Genomic DNA, 21,519 nt, shown 5'->3' on the forward strand with positions numbered 1-21,519 from the left:
ATAACGCATAACGCATAACGCATACCGCATAACGCATAACGCATAACGCATAACGCATAACGCATAACGCTTAACGCATAACGCATAACGCATAACGCATAATGCATAACGCATAACGCTTAACGCATAGCCCATAACGCATAACGCATAACGCATCGCGCATAACGCATAACGTATAACGCGTAACGCATAACGCATAACGAATAACGCATAACGCTTAACGCATAACGCATAACGCATAACGGATAACGCATAACGGATAACGCATAACGCATAACGTATAACGCGTAACGCATAACGCATAACGCATAACGCATAACGCATAACGCATAACGCATAACGCATAACGCATAACACATATCGCATAACGCATAACGCTTAACGCATAACGCATAACGCATAACGCATAACGGATAACGCATAACGCATAACGCATAACGGATAACGCATAACGCATAACGCATATCGCATAACGCATAACGCATAACGCTTAACGCATAACGCATAACACATAACGGATAACGCATAACGCATAACGCATAACGGATAACGCTTAACGCATAACGCATAACGCATAACGCATAACGCATAATGCATAACGCATAACGCTTAACGCATAGCTCATAACGCATAACGCATAACGCATCGCGCATAACGCATAACGTATAACGCGTAACGCATAACGCATAACGAATGACGCATAACGCTTAACGCATAACGCATAACGGGTAACGCATAACGGATAACGCATAACGCATAACACATAACGCATAGGCATAACGCATAACGCATAACGCATAACGCATAACGCATAACGCATAACGCATAACGCATAACGCATAACGCATAACGCATAACGCATAACGCATAACGCATAACGCATAACGCATAACGCATAACGCATAACGCATAACGCATAACGCATAACGCATAACGCATAACGCATAACGCATAACGCATAACGCATAACGCATAACGCATAACGCATAACGCATAACGCATAACGCATAACGCATAACGCATAACGCATAACGCATAACGCATAACGCATAACGCATAACGCATAACGCATAACGCATAACGCATAACGCATAACGCATAACGCATAACGCATAACGCATAACGCATAACGCATAACGCATAACGCATAACGCATAACGCATAACGCATAACGCATAACGCATAACGCATAACGCAAAACGCATAACGCATAACGCATAACGCATAACGCATAACGCATAACGCATATCGCATAACGCATAACGCATAACGCATATCGCATAACGCATAACGCTTAACGCATAACGCATAACGCATAACGCATAACGGATAACGCATAACGCATAACGCATATCGCATAACGCATAACGCATAACGCATAACGCATAACGCATAACGCATAACGCATAACGCATCGCGCATAACGCATAACGCATAACGAATAACGCATAACGCTTAACGCATAACGCACAACGGATAACGCATAACGGATAACGCATAACGCATAACGCATAACGCATAACGCATAACGCATAACGCATAACGCATAACGCATAACGCATAACGCATAACGCATAACACATAACGCATAACGGTCAATGAAAAAGTCATAACGCATAACGCATATCGCATAACCCGTAAAGCACAACGCATAACACATAACGGATAACGCATAACGCATAACGCATAACGCATAACGCATAACGCATAACGCATAACGCATAACGCATAACGCATAACGCATAACGCATAACGCATAACGCATAACGCATAACGCATAACGCATAACGCATAACGCATAACGCATAACGCATAACGCATAACGCATAACGGATAACGCATGACGCATAACGCATAACGCATTACGCATAACGCATAACGCATAACGCATAACGCATAACGCTTAACGCATAACGCATAACGCATAACGCATAACGCATAACGCATAATGCATAACGCATAACGCTTAACGCATAGCCCATAACGCATAACGCATCGCGCATAACGCATAACGTATAACGCGTAACGCATAACGCATAACGAATAACGCATAACGCTTAACGCATAACGCATAACGCATAACGCATAACGCATAACGCATAACGCATAACGCATAACGCATAACGCATAACGCATAACGCATAACGCATAACGCATAACGCATAACGCATAACGCATAACGCATAACGCATAACGCATAACGCATAACGCATAACGCATAACGCATAACGCATAACGCATAACGCATAACGCATAACGCATAACGCATAACGCATAACGCATAACGCATAACGCATAACGCATAACGCATAACGCATAACGCATAACGCATAACGCATAACGCATAACGCATAACGCATAACGCATAACGCATAACGCATAACGCATAACGCATAACGCATAACGCAAAACGCATAACGCATAACGCATAACGCATAACGCATAACGCAAAACGCATAACGCATAACGCATAACGCATAACGCATAACGCATAACGCATAACGCATAACGCATAACGCATAACGCATAACGCATAACGCATAACGCATAACGGATAACGCAAGACGCATAACGCATAACGCATAACGCATAACGCATAACGCATAACGCATATCGCATAACGCATAACGCATAAGGCATAACGCATAACGCATAACGCCTAACGCATATCGCATAACGCATAACGCATAACGGATAACGCATGACGCATAACGCATAACGCATAACGCATAACGCATAACGCATAACGCATAACGCATAACGCATAACGCATAACGCATAACGCATAACGCATAACGCTTAACGCATAACGCATAACGCATAACGCATAATGCATAACGCATAACGCTTAACGCATAGCCCATAACGCATAACGCATAACGCATCGCGCATAACGCATAACGTATAACGCGTAACGCATAACGCATAACGAATAACGCATAACGCTTAACGCATAACGCATAACGCATAACGGATAACGCATAACGGATAACGCATAACGCATAACGTATAACGCGTAACGCATAACGCATAACGCATAACGCATAACGCATAACGCATAACGCATAACGCATAACGCATAACGCATAACACATATCGCATAACGCATAACGCTTAACGCATAACGCATAACGCATAACGCATAACGCATAACGCATAACGCATAACGCATAACGCATAACGCATAACGCATAACGCATAACGCATAACGCATAACGCATAACGCATAACGCATAACGCATAACGCATAACGCATAACGCATAACGCATAACGCATAACGCATAACGCATAACGCATAACGCATAACGCATAACGCATAACGCATAACGCATAACGCATAACGCATAACGCATAACGCATAACGCATAACGCATAACGCATAACGCATAACGCATAACGCATAACGCATAACGCATAACGCATAACGCATAACGCATAACGCATAACGCATAACGCATAACGCATAACGCATAACGCATAACGCATAACGCATAACGCATAACGCATAACGCATAACGCATAACGCATAACGCATAACGCATAACGCATAACGCATAACGCATAACGCATAACGCATAACGCATAACGCATAACGCATAACGCATAACGCATAACGCATAACGCATAACGCATAACGCATAACGCATAACGCATAACGCATAACGCATAACGCATAACGCATAACGCATAACGCATAACGCATAACGCATAACGCATAACGCATAACGCATAACGCATAACGCATAACGCATAACGCATAACGCAAAACGCATAACGCATAACGCATAACGCATAACGCATAACGCAAAACGCATAACGCATAACGCAAGACGCATAACGCATAACGCATAACGCATAACGCATAACGCATAACGCATAACGCATAACACATAACGCATATCGCATAACGCATAACGCATAACGGATAACGCATGACGCATAACGCATAACGCATAACGCATAACGCATAACGCATAACGCATAACGCATAACGCATAACGCATAACGCATAACGCATAACGCATAACGCATAACGCATAACGCATAACGCTTAACGCATAACGCATAACGCATAACGCATAATGCATAACGCATAACGCTTAACGCATAGCCCATAACGCATAACGCATAACGCATCGCGCATAACGCATAACGTATAACGCGTAACGCATAACGCATAACGAATAACGCATAACGCTTAACGCATAACGCATAACGCATAACGGATAACGCATAACGGATAACGCATAACGCATAACGTATAACGCGTAACGCATAACGCATAACGCATAACGCATAACGCATAACGCATAACGCATAACGCATAACGCATAACACATATCGCATAACGCATAACGCTTAACGCATAACGCATAACGCATAACGCATAACGGATAACGCATAACGCATAACGCATATCGCATAACGCATAACGCATAACGCATAACGCATAACGCATAACGCATAACGAATAACGCATAACGCATAACGCATAACGCATAACGCATAACGCATAACGCATAACGCATAACGCATAACGCATAACGCATAACGCATAACGCATAACGCATAACGCATAACGCATAACGCATAACGCATAACGCATAACGCATAACGCATAACGCATAACGCATAACGCATAACGCATAACGCATAACGCATAACGCATAACGCATAACGCATAACGCATAACGCATAACGCATAACGCATAACGCATAACGCATAACGCATAACGCATAACGCATAACGCATAACGCATAACGCATACCGCATAACGCATAACGCATAACGCATAACGCATAACGCATAACACATAACGCATAACGCATAACGCATAACGCATAACGCATAACGCATAGCGCATAACGCATAACGCATAACGCATAACGCATAACGCATAACGCATAACGCATAACGCATAACGCATGACGCATGACGCATAACGCATAACGCATAACGCCTAACGCATAACGCAAAACGCATAACGCATAACGCATAACGCATAACGCATAACGCATAACGCATAACGCATAACGCATAACGCATGACGCATAACGCATAACGCATAACGCATAACGCATAACGCATAACGCAAAACGCATAACGCATAACGCATAACGCACAACGCACAACGCATAACGCATAACGCATAACGCATAACGCATAACGCATAACGCATATCGCATAACGCATAACGCATAACGCTTAACGCATAACGCATAACACATAACGGATAACGCATAACGCATAACGCATAACGGATAACGCATAACGCATAACGCATAACGCATAACGCATAACGCTTAACGCATAACGCATAACGCATATCGCATAACGCATAACGCTTAACGCATAACGCATAACGCATAACGGATAACGCATAACGCATAACGCATAACGGATAACGCATAACGCATAACGCATAACGCATAACGCATAACGCATAACGCATAACGCATAACGCATAACGCATAACGCATAACGCATAACGCATAACGCTTAACGCATAACGGATAACGCATAACGGATAACGCATAACGCATAACGCATAAGGCATAACGCATAACGCATAACGCATAACGCATAACGCATAACGCATAACGCATAACGCATAACGCATAACGCATAACGCATAACGCATAACGCATAACGCATAACGGATAACGCAAGACGCATAACGCATAACGCATAACGCATAACGCATAACGCATAACGCATAACGCATAACACATAACGCATATCGCATAACGCATAACGCATAACGCATAACGCATAACGCATAACGCATGACGCATAACGCATAACGCATAACGCATAACGCATAACGCAAAACGCACAACGCATAACGCATAACGCACAACGCACAACGCATAACGCATAACGCATAACGCATAACGCATAACGCATAACGCATATCGCATAACGCATAACGCATAACGCTTAACGCATAACGCATAACACATAACGGATAACGCATAACGCATAACGCATAACGGATAACGCATAACGCATAACGCATAACGCATAACGCATAACGCATAACGCATAACGCATAACGCATAACGCATAACGCATAACGCATAACGCATAACGCTTAACGCATAACGCATAACGCATATCGCATAACGCATAACGCTTAACGCATAACGCATAACGCATAACGGATAACGCATAACGCATAACGCATAACGGATAACGCATAACGCATAACGCATAACGCATAACGCATAACGCATAACGCATAACGCATAACGCATAACGCTTAACGCATAACGGATAACGCATAACGGATAACGCATAACGCATAACGCATAACGGATAACGCATAACGCATAACGCATAACGCATAACGCATAACGCATAACGCATAACGCATAACGCATAACGCATAACGCATAACGCATAACGCATAACGCATAACGCATAACGCATAACGCATAACGCATAACGCATAACGCATAACGCATAACGCATAACGCATAACGCATAACGCATAACGCATAACGCATAACGCATAACGCATAACGCATAACGCATAACGCATAACGCATAACGCATAACGCATAACGCATAACGCATAACGCATAACGCATAACGCATAACGCATAACGCATAACGCATAACGCATAACGCATAACGCATAACGCATAACGCATAACGCATAACGCATAACGCATAACGCATAACGCATAACGCATAACGCATAACGCATAAGGCATAACGCATAACGCATAACGCATAACGCATAACGCATAACGCATAACGCATAACGCATAACGCATAACGCATAACGCATAACGCATAACGCATAACGCATAACGCATAACGCATAACGCATAACGCATAACGCATAACGCATAACGCATACCGCATAACGCATAACGCATAACGCATAACGCATAACGCATAACGCTTAACGCATAACGCATAACGCATAACGCATAATGCATAACGCATAACGCTTAACGCATAGCCCATAACGCATAACGCATAACGCATCGCGCATAACGCATAACGTATAACGCGTAACGCATAACGCATAACGAATAACGCATAACGCTTAACGCATAACGCATAACGCATAACGGATAACGCATAACGGATAACGCATAACGCATAACGTATAACGCGTAACGCATAACGCATAACGCATAACGCATAACGCATAACGCATAACGCATAACACATATCGCATAACGCATAACGCTTAACGCATAACGCATAACGCATAACGCATAACGGATAACGCATAACGCATAACGCATAACGGATAACGCATAACGCATAACGCATATCGCATAACGCATAACGCATAACGCTTAACGCATAACGCATAACACATAACGGATAACGCATAACGCATAACGCATAACGGATAACGCTTAACGCATAACGCATAACGCATAACGCATAACGCATAACGCATAATGCATAACGCATAACGCTTAACGCATAGCTCATAACGCATAACGCATAACGCATCGCGCATAACGCATAACGTATAACGCGTAACGCATAACGCATAACGAATGACGCATAACGCTTAACGCATAACGCATAACGGGTAACGCATAACGGATAACGCATAACGCATAACACATAACGCATAGGCATAACGCATAACGCATAACGCATAACGCATAACGCATAACGCATAACGCATAACGCATAACGCATAACGCATAACGCATAACGCATAACGCATAACGCATAACGCATAACGCATAACGCATAACGCATAACGCATAACGCATAACGCATAACGCATAACGCATAACGCATAACGCATAACGCATAACGCATAACGCATAACGCATAACGCATAACGCATAACGCATAACGCATAACGCATAACGCATAACGCATAACGCATAACGCATAACGCATAACGCATAACGCATAACGCATAACGCATAACGCATAACGCATAACGCATAACGCATAACGCATAACGCATAACGCATAACGCATAACGCATAACGCATAACGCATAACGCATAACGCATAACGCATAACGCATAACGCATAACGCATAACGCATAACGCATAACGCATAACGCATAACGCATAACGCATAACGCATAACGCATAACGCATAACGCATAACGCATAACGCATAACGCATAACGCAAAACGCATAACGCATAACGCATAACGCATCGCGCATAACGCATAACGCATAACGAATAACGCATAACGCTTAACGCTTAACGCACAACGGATAACGCATAACGGATAACGCATAACGCATAACGCATAACGCATAACGCATAACGCATAACGCATAACGCATAACGCATAACGCATAACGCATAACACATAACGCATAACGGTCAATGAAAAAGTCATAACGCATAACGTATATCGCATAACCCGTAAAGCACAACGCATAACACATAACGGATAACGCATAACGCATAACGCATAACGCATAACGCATAACGCATAACGCATAACGCATAACGCATAACGCATAACGCATAACGCATAACGCATAACGCATAACGCATAACGCATAACGCATAACGCATAACGCATAACGCATAACGCATAACGCATAACGCATAACGCATAACGCATAACGCATAACGCATAACGCATAACGGATAACGCATGACGCATAACGCATAACGCATTACGCATAACGCATAACGCATAACGCATAACGCATAACGCTTAACGCATAACGCATAACGCATAACGCATAACGCATAACGCATAACGCATAACGCATAACGCTTAACGCATCGCGCATAACGCATAACGTATAACGCGTAACGCTTAACGCATAACGCATAACGCATAACGCATAACGCATAACGCATAACGCATAACGCATAACGCATAACGCATAACGCATAACGCATAACGCATAACGCATAACGCATAACGCATAGCGCATAACGCATAACGCATAACGCATAACGCATAACGCATAACGCATAACGCATAACGCATAACGCATAACGCATAACGCATAATGCATAACGCATAACGCTTAACGCATAGCTCATAACGCATAACGCATAACGCATAACGCATCGCGCATAACGCATAACGCATAACGCATAACGCATAACGCATAACGCATAACGCATAACGCATAACGCATAACGCATAACGCATAACGCATAACGCATAACGCATAACGCATAACGCATAACGCATAACGCATAACGCATAACGCATAACGCATAACGCATAACGCATAACGCATAACGCATAACGCATAACGCATAGCGCATAACGCATAACGCATAACGCATAACGCATAACGCATAACGCATAACGCATAACGCATAACGCATAACGCATAACGCATAACGCATAACGCATAGCGCATAACGCATAACGCATAACGCATAACGCATAACGCATAACGCATAACGCATAACGCATAACGCATAACGCATAACGCATAACGCATAACGCATAATGCATAACGCATAACGCTTAACGCATAGCTCATAACGCATAACGCATAACGCATAACGCATCGCGCATAACGCATAACGCATAACGGATAACGCATAACGCATAACGCATAACGCATAACGCATAACGCATAACGCATAACGCATAACGCATAACGCATAACGCATAACGCATAACGCATAACGCATAACGCTTAACGCATAACGGATAACGCATAACGGATAACGCATAACGCATAACGCATAACGCATAACGCATAACGCATAACGCATAACGCATAACGCATAACGCATAACGCATAACGCATAACGCATAACGCATAACGCATAACGCATAACGCATAACGCACAACGCACAACGCACAACGCACAACGCATAACGCATAATGCATAACGCTTAACGCATAACGCATAACGGGTAACGCATAACGGATAACGCATAACGCATAACACATAACGCATAGGCATAACGCATAACGCATAACGCATAACGCATAACGCATAACGCATAACGCATAACGCATAACGCATAACGCATAACGCATAACGCATAACGCATAACACATAACGCATAACGTTCAATGAAAAAGTCATAACGCATAACGGATAACGCATAACGCATAACGCATAACGCATAACGCATAACGCATAATGCATAACGCATAACGCTTAACGCATAGCTCATAACGCATAACGCATAACGCATCGCGCATAACGCATAACGTATAACGCGTAACGCATAACGCATAACGAATGACGCATAACGCTTAACGCATAACGCATAACGGGTAACGCATAACGGATAACGCATAACGCATAACACATAACGCATAGGCATAACGCATAACGCATAACGCATAACGCATAACGCATAACGCATAACGCATAACGCATAACGCATAACGCATAACGCATAACGCATAACGCATAACGCATAACGCATAACGCATAACGCATAACGCATAACACATAACGCATAACGTTCAATGAAAAAGTCATAACGCATAACGGATAACGCATAACGCATAACGCATAACGCATAACGCATAACGCATAACGCATAACGCATAACGCATAACGCATAACGCATAACGCATAACGCATAACGCATAACGCATAACGCATAACGCATAACGCATAACGCATAACGCATAACGCATAACGCATAACGCATAACGCATAACGCATAACGCATAACGCATAACGCATAACGCATAACGCATAACGCATAACGCATAACGCATAACGCATAACGCATAACGCATAACGCATAACGCATAACGCATAACGCATAACGCATAACGCATAACGCATAACGCATAACGCATAACGCATAACGCATAACGCATAACGCATAACGCATAACGCATAACGCATAACGCATAACGCATAGCGCATAACGCATAACGCATAACGCATAACGCATAACGCATAACGCATAACGCATAACGCATAACGCATAACGCATAACGCATAACGCATAACGCATAATGCATAACGCATAACGCTTAACGCATAGCTCATAACGCATAACGCATAACGCATAACGCATCGCGCATAACGCATAACGCATAACGGATAACGCATAACGCATAACGCATAACGCATAACGCATAACGCATAACGCATAACGCATAACGCATAACGCATAACGCATAACGCTTAACGCATAACGGATAACGCATAACGGATAACGCATAACGCATAACGCATAACGCATAACGCATAACGCATAACGCATAACGCATAACGCATAACGCATAACGCATAACGCATAACGCATAACGCATAACGCATAACGCATAACGCATAACGCATAACGCACAACGCACAACGCACAACGCACAACGCATAACGCATAATGCATAACGCTTAACGCATAACGCATAACGGGTAACGCATAACGGATAACGCATAACGCATAACACATAACGCATAGGCATAACGCATAACGCATAACGCATAACGCATAACGCATAACGCATAACGCATAACGCATAACGCATAACGCATAACGCATAACGCATAACACATAACGCATAACGTTCAATGAAAAAGTCATAACGCATAACGGATAACGCATAACGCATAACGCATAACGCATAACGCATAACGCATAATGCATAACGCATAACGCTTAACGCATAGCTCATAACGCATAACGCATAACGCATCGCGCATAACGCATAACGTATAACGCGTAACGCATAACGCATAACGAATGACGCATAACGCTTAACGCATAACGCATAACGGGTAACGCATAACGGATAACGCATAACGCATAACACATAACGCATAGGCATAACGCATAACGCATAACGCATAACGCATAACGCATAACGCATAACGCATAACGCATAACGCATAACGCATAACGCATAACGCATAACGCATAACGCATAACGCATAACGCATAACGCATAACGCATAACACATAACGCATAACGTTCAATGAAAAAGTCATAACGCATAACGGATAACGCATAACGCATAACGCATAACGCATAACGCATAACGCATAACGCATAACGCATAACGCATAACGCATAACGCATAACGCATAACGCATAACGCATAACGCATAACGCATAACGCATAACGCATAACGCATAACGCATAACGCATAACGCATAACGCATAACGCATAACGCATAACGCATAACGCATAACGCATAACGCATAACGCATAACGCATAACGCATAACGCATAACGCATAACGCATAACGCATAACGCATAACGCATAACGCATAACGCATAACGCATAACGCATAACGCATAACGCATAACGCATAACGCATAACGCATAACGCATAACGCATAACGCATAACGCATAACGCATAACGCATAACGCATAACGCATAACGCATAACGCATAACGCATAACGCATAACGCATAACGCATAACGCATAACGCATAACGCATAACGCATAACGCATAACGCAAAACGCATAACGCATAACGCATAACGCATAACGCATAACGCAAAACGCATAACGCATAACGCATAACGCATAACGCATAACGCATAACGCATAACGCATAACGCATAACGCATAACGTATAACGCATAACGCATAACGCATAACGGATAACGCAAGACGCATAACGCATAACGCATAACGCATAACGCATAACTCATAACGCATAACGCATATCGCATAACGCATAACGCATAAGGCATAACGCATAACGCATAACGCATAACGCATAACGCATAACGCATAACGCATAACGGATAACGCAAGACGCATAACGCATAACGCATAACGCATAACGCATAACGCATAACGCATAACGCATAACACATAACGCATATCGCATAACGCATAACGCATAACGGATAACGCATGACGCATAACGCATAACGCATAACGCATAACGCATAACGCATAACGCATAACGCATAACGCATAACGCATAACGCATAACGCATAACGCATAACGCATAACGCTTAACGCATAACGCATAACGCATAACGCATAATGCATAACGCATAACGCTTAACGCATAGCCCATAACGCATAACGCATAACGCATCGCGCATAACGCATAACGTATAACGCGTAACGCATAACGCATAACGAATAACGCATAACGCTTAACGCATAACGCATAACGCATAACGGATAACGCATAACGGATAACGCATAACGCATAACGTATAACGCGTAACGCATAACGCATAACGCATAACGCATAACGCATAACGCATAACGCATAACGCATAACGCATAACACATATCGCATAACGCATAACGCTTAACGCATAACGCATAACGCATAACGCATAACGGATAACGCATAACGCATAACGCATATCGCATAACGCATAACGCATAACGCATAACGCATAACGCATAACGCATAACGCATAACGCATAACGCATAACGCATAACGCACAACGCACAACGCACAACGCACAACGCATAACGCATAACGCATAACGCATAACGCATAACGCATAACGCATAACGCATAACGCATAACGCATAACGCATAACGCATAACGCATAACGCATAACGCATAACGCATAACGCATAACGCATAACGTATAACGCATAACGCATAACGCATAACGCATAACGCATAACGCATAACGCATAACGCATAACGCATAACGCATAACGCATAACGCATAACGCATAACGCATAACGCATAACGCATACCGCATAACGCATAACGCATAACGCATAACGCATAACGCATAACGCATAACGCATAACGCATAACGCATAACGCATAACGCATAACGCATAACGCATGACGCATAACGCATAACGCATAACGCATAACGCATAACGCAAAACGCATAACGCATAACGCATAACGCATAACGCATAACGCATAACGCATAACGCATAACGCATAACGCATAACGCATAACGCATAACGCATAACGCATGACGCATAACGCATAACGCATAACGCATAACGCATAACGCATAACGCAAAACGCATAACGCATAACGCATAACGCACAACGCACAACGCATAACGCATAACGCATAACGCATAACGCATAACGCATAACGCATATCGCATAACGCATAACGCATAACGCTTAACGCATAACGCATAACACATAACGGATAACGCATAACGCATAACGCATAACGGATAACGCATAACGCATAACGCATAACGCATAACGCATAACGCATAACGCATAACGCATAACGCATAACGCATATCGCATAACGCATAACGCATAACGCTTAACGCATAACGCATAACACATAACGGATAACGCATAACGCATAACGCATAACGCATAACGCTTAACGCATAACGCATAACACATAACGGATAACGCATAACGCATAACGCATAACGGATAACGCATAACGCATAACGCATAACGCATAACGCATAACGCATAACGCATAACGCATAACGCATAACGCATAACGCATAACGCTTAACGCATAACGCATAACGCATAACGCATAACGCATAACGCATAATGCATAACGCATAACGCTTAACGCATAGCTCATAACGCATAACGCATAACGCATCGCGCATAACGCATAACGTATAACGCGTAACGCATAACGCATAACGAATGACGCATATCGCTTAACGCATAACGCATAACGGGTAACGCATAACGGATAACGCATAACGCATAACACATAACGCATAGGCATAACGCATAACGCATAACGCATAACGCATAACGCATAACGCATAACGCATAACGCATAACGCATAACGCATAACGCAAAACGCATAACGCATAACGCATAACGCATAACGCATAACGCATAACGCATAACGCATAACACATAACGCATAACGTTCAATGAAAAAGTCATAACGCATAACGGATAACGCATAACGCATAACGCATAACGCATAACGCATAACGCATAATGCATAACGCATAACGCTTAACGCATAGCTCATAACACATAACGCATAACGTTCAATGAAAAAGTCATAACGCATAACGGATAACGCATAACGCATAACGCATAACGCATAACGCATAACGCATAACGCATAACGCATAACGCATAACGCATAACGCATAACGCATAACGCATAACGCATAACGCATAACGCATAACGCATAACGCATAACGCATAACGCATAACGCATAACGCATAACGCATAACGCATAACGTATAACGCGTAACGCATAACGCATAACGAATGACGCATAACGCTTAACGCATAACGCATAACGGGTAACGCATAACGGATAACGCATAACGCATAACACATAACGCATAGGCATAACGCATAACGCATAACGCATAACGCATAACGCATAACGCATAACGCATAACGCATAACGCATAACGCATAACGCATAACGCATAACGCATAACGCATAACGCATAACGCATAACACATAACGCATAACGTTCAATGAAAAAGTCATAACGCATAACGGATAACGCATAACGCATAACGCATAACGCATAACGCATAACGCATAACGCATAACGCATAACGCATAACGCATAACGCATAACGCATAACGCATAACGCATAACGCATAACGCATAACGCATAACGCATAACGCATAACGCATAACGCATAACGCATAACGCATAACGCATAACGCATAACGCATAACGCATAACGCATAACGCATAACGCATAACGCATAACGCATAACGCATAACGCATAACGCATAACGCATAACGCATAACGCATAACGCATAACGCATAACGCATAACGCATAACGCATAACGCATAACGCATAACGCATAACGCATAACGCATAACGCATAACGCATAACGCATAACGCATAACGCATAACGCATAACGCATAACGCATAACGCATAACGCATAACGCATAACGCATAACGCATAACGCATAACGCATAACGCAAAACGCATAACGCATAACGCATAACGCATAACGCATAACGCAAAACGCATAACGCATAACGCATAACGCATAACGCATAACGCATAACGCATAACGCATAACGCATAACGCATAACGTATAACGCATAACGCATAACGCATAACGGATAACGCAAGACGCATAACGCATAACGCATAACGCATAACGCATAACGCATAACGCATAACGCATAACGCATATCGCATAACGCATAACGCATAAGGCATAACGCATAACGCATAACGCATAACGCATAACGCATAACGCATAACGCATAACGGATAACGCAAGACGCATAACGCATAACGCATAACGCATAACGCATAACGCATAACGCATAACGCATAACACATAACGCATATCGCATAACGCATAACGCATAACGGATAACGCATGACGCATAACGCATAACGCATAACGCATAACGCATAACGCATAACGCATAACGCATAACGCATAACGCATAACGCATAACGCATAACGCATAACGCTTAACGCATAACGCATAACGCATAACGCATAATGCATAACGCATAACGCTTAACGCATAGCCCATAACGCATAACGCATCGCGCATAACGCATAACGTATAACGCGTAACGCATAACGCATAACGAATAACGCATAACGCTTAACGCATAACGCATAACGCATAACGGATAACGCATAACGGATAACGCATAACGCATAACGTATAACGCGTAACGCATAACGCATAACGCATAACGCATAACGCATAACGCATAACGCATAACACATATCGCATAACGCATAACGCTTAACGCATAACGCATAACGCATAACGGATAACGCATAACGCATAACGCATATCGCATAACGCATAACGCATAACGCATAACGCATAACGCATAACGTATAACGCATAACGCATAACGCATAACGCATAACGCATAACGCATAACGCATAACGCATAACGCATAACGCATAACGCATAACGCATAACGCATAACGCATAACGCATAACGCATAACGCATAACGCATAACGCATAACGCATAACGCATAACGCATAACGCATAACGCATAACGCATAACGCATAACGCATATCGCATAACGCATAACGCATAAGGCATAACGCATAACGCATAACGCATAACGCATAACGCATAACGCATAACGCATAACGGATAACGCAAGACGCATAACGCATAACGCATAACGCATAACGCATAACGCATAACGCATAACGCATAACACATAACGCATATCGCATAACGCATAACGCATAACGGATAACGCATGACGCATAACGCATAACGCATAACGCATAACGCATAACGCATAACGCATAACGCATAACGCATAACGCATAACGCATAACGCATAACGCATAACGCATAACGCATAACGCTTAACGCATAACGCATAACGCATAACGCATAATGCATAACGCATAACGCATAACGCATAACGCATAACGCATAACGTATAACGCATAACGCATAACGCATAACGCATAACGCATAACGCATAACGCATATCGCATAACGCATAACGCATAAGGCATAACGCATAACGCATAACGCATAACGCATAACGCATAACGCATAACGCATAACGGATAACGCAAGACGCATAACGCATAACGCATAACGCATAACGCATAACGCATAACGCATAACGCATAACGCATAACACATAACGCATATCGCATAACGCATAACGCATAACGGATAACGCATGACGCATAACGCATAACGCATAACGCATAACGCATAACGCATAACGCATAACGCATAACGCATAACGCATAACGCATAACGCATAACGCATAATGCATAACGCATAACGCTTAACGCATAGCCCATAACGCATAACGCATAACGCATCGCGCATAACGCATAACGTATAACGCGTAACGCATAACGCATAACGAATAACGCATAACGCTTAACGCATAACGCATAACGCATAACGGATAACGCATAACGGATAACGCATAACGCATAACGTATAACGCGTAACGCATAACGCATAACGCATAACGCATAACGCATAACGCATAACGCATAACGCATAACACATATCGCATAACGCATAACGCTTAACGCATAACGCATAACGCATAACGCATAACGGATAACGCATAACGCATAACGCATATCGCATAACGCATAACGCATAACGCATAACGCATAACGCATAACGCATAACGCATAACGCATAACGCATAACGCACAACGCACAACGCACAACGCACAACGCATAACGCATAACGCATAACGCATAACGCATAACGCATAACGCATAACGCATAACGCATAACGCATAACGCATAACGCATAACGCATAACGCATAACGCATAACGCATAACGCATAACGCATAACGTATAACGCATAACGCATAACGCATAACGCATAACGCATAACGCATAACGCATAACGCATAACGCATAACGCATAACGCATAACGCATAACGCATAACGCATAACGCATAACGCATACCGCATAACGCATAACGCATAACGCATAACGCATAACGCATAACGCATAACGCATAACGCATAACGCATAACGCATAACGCATAACGCATAACGCATAACGCATGACGCATAACGCATAACGCATAACGCATAACGCATAACGCAAAACGCATAACGCATAACGCATAACGCATAACGCATAACGCATAACGCATAACGCATAACGCATAACGCATAACGCATAACGCATAACGCATAACGCATGACGCATAACGCATAACGCATAACGCATAACGCATAACGCATAACGCAAAACGCATAACGCATAACGCATAACGCACAACGCACAACGCATAACGCATAACGCATAACGCATAACGCATAACGCATAACGCATATCGCATAACGCATAACGCATAACGCTTAACGCATAACGCATAACACATAACGGATAACGCATAACGCATAACGCATAACGGATAACGCATAACGCATAACGCATAACGCATAACGCATAACGCATAACGCATAACGCATAACGCATAACGCATAACGCATATCGCATAACGCATAACGCATAACGCTTAACGCATAACGCATAACACATAACGGATAACGCATAACGCATAACGCATAACGCATAACGCTTAACGCATAACGCATAACACATAACGGATAACGCATAACGCATAACGCATAACGGATAACGCATAACGCATAACGCATAACGCATAACGCATAACGCATAACGCATAACGCATAACGCATAACGCTTAACGCATAACGCATAACGCATAACGCATAACGCATAACGCATAATGCATAACGCATAACGCTTAACGCATAGCTCATAACGCATAACGCATAACGCATCGCGCATAACGCATAACGTATAACGCGTAACGCATAACGCATAACGAATGACGCATAACGCTTAACGCATAACGCATAACGGGTAACGCATAACGGATAACGCATAACGCATAACACATAACGCATAGGCATAACGCATAACGCATAACGCATAACGCATAACGCATAACGCATAACGCATAACGCATAACGCATAACGCATAACGCATAACGCATAACGCATAACGCATAACGCATAACGCATAACGCATAACACATAACGCATAACGTTCAATGAAAAAGTCATAACGCATAACGGATAACGCATAACGCATAACGCATAACGCATAACGCATAACGCATAATGCATAACGCATAACGCTTAACGCATAGCTCATAACGCATAACGCATAACGCATCGCGCATAACGCATAACGTATAACGCGTAACGCATAACGCATAACGAATGACGCATAACGCTTAACGCATAACGCATAACGGGTAACGCATAACGGATAACGCATAACGCATAACACATAACGCATAGGCATAACGCATAACGCATAACGCATAACGCATAACGCATAACGCATAACGCATAACGCATAACGCATAACGCATAACGCATAACGCATAACGCATAACGCATAACGCATAACGCATAACGCATAACGCATAACGCATAACGCATAACACATAACGCATAACGTTCAATGAAAAAGTCATAACGCATAACGGATAACGCATAACGCATAACGCATAACGCATAACGCATAACGCATAACGCATAACGCATAACGCATAACGCATAACGCATAACGCATGACGCATGACGCATAACGCATAACGCATAACGCATAACGCATAACGCATAACGCTTAACGCATAACGCATAACGCATATCGCATAACGCATAACGCATAACGCTTAACGCATAACGCATAACGCATAACGGATAACGCAAGACGCATAACGCATAACGCATAACGCATAACGCATAACGCATAACGGATAACGCAAGACGCATAACGCATAACGCATAACGCATAACGCATAACGCATAACGCATAACACATAACGCATATCGCATAACGCATAACGCATAACGGATAACGCATGACGCATAACGCATAACGCATAACGCATAACGCATAACGCATAACGCATAACGCATAACGCATAACGCATAACGCATAACGCATAACGCATAACGCATAACGCATAACGCATAACGCATAACGCATAACGCATAACGCATAACGCATAACGCATAACGCATAACGCATAACGCATAACGCATAACGCATAACGCATAACGCATAACGCATAACGCATAACGCATAACGCATAACGCATAACGCATAACGCATAACGCATAACGCATAACGCATAACGCATAACGCATAACGCAAAACGCATAACGCATAACGCATAACGCATAACGCATAACGCATAACGCAAAACGCATAACGCATAACGCATAACGCATAACGCATAACGCAAAACGCATAACGCATAACGCATAACGCATAACGCATAACGCATAACGCATAACGCATAACGCATAACGCATAACGCATAACGCATAACGCATAACGCATAACGCATAACGCATAACGCATAACGCATAACGCATAACGCATAACGCATAACGCATAACGCATAACGCATAACGCATAACGCATAACGCATAACGCATAACGCATAACGCATAACGCATAACGGATAACGCAAGACGCATAACGCATAACGCATAACGCATAACGCATAACGCATAACGCATATCGCATAACGCATAACGCATAAGGCATAACGCATAACGCATAACGCATAACGCATAACGCATAACGCATACCGCATAACGCATAACGCATAACGGATAACGCAAGACGCATAACGCATAACGCATAACGCATAACGCATAACGCATAACGCATAACGCATAACGCATAACGCATAACACATAACGCATATCGCATAACGCATAACGCATAACGGATAACGCATGACGCATAACGCATAACGCATAACGCATAACGCATAACGCATAACGCATAACGCATAACGCATAACGCATAACGCATAACGCATAACGCATAACGCATAACGCATAACGCTTAACGCATAACGCATAACGCATAACGCATAATGCATAACGCATAACGCTTAACGCATAGCCCATAACGCATAACGCATAACGCATCGCGCATAACGCATAACGTATAACGCGTAACGCATAACGCATAACGAATAACGCATAACGCTTAACGCATAACGCATAACGCATAACGGATAACGCATAACGGATAACGCATAACGCATAACGTATAACGCGTAACGCATAACGCATAACGCATAACGCATAACGCATAACGCATAACGCATAACGCATAACGCATAA

This window comes from Lasioglossum baleicum, unplaced genomic scaffold, assembly GCF_051020765.1.
Source record: "Lasioglossum baleicum unplaced genomic scaffold, iyLasBale1 scaffold0028, whole genome shotgun sequence".
In the NCBI taxonomy this organism is placed as follows: Eukaryota; Metazoa; Arthropoda; class Insecta; order Hymenoptera; family Halictidae; genus Lasioglossum; species Lasioglossum baleicum.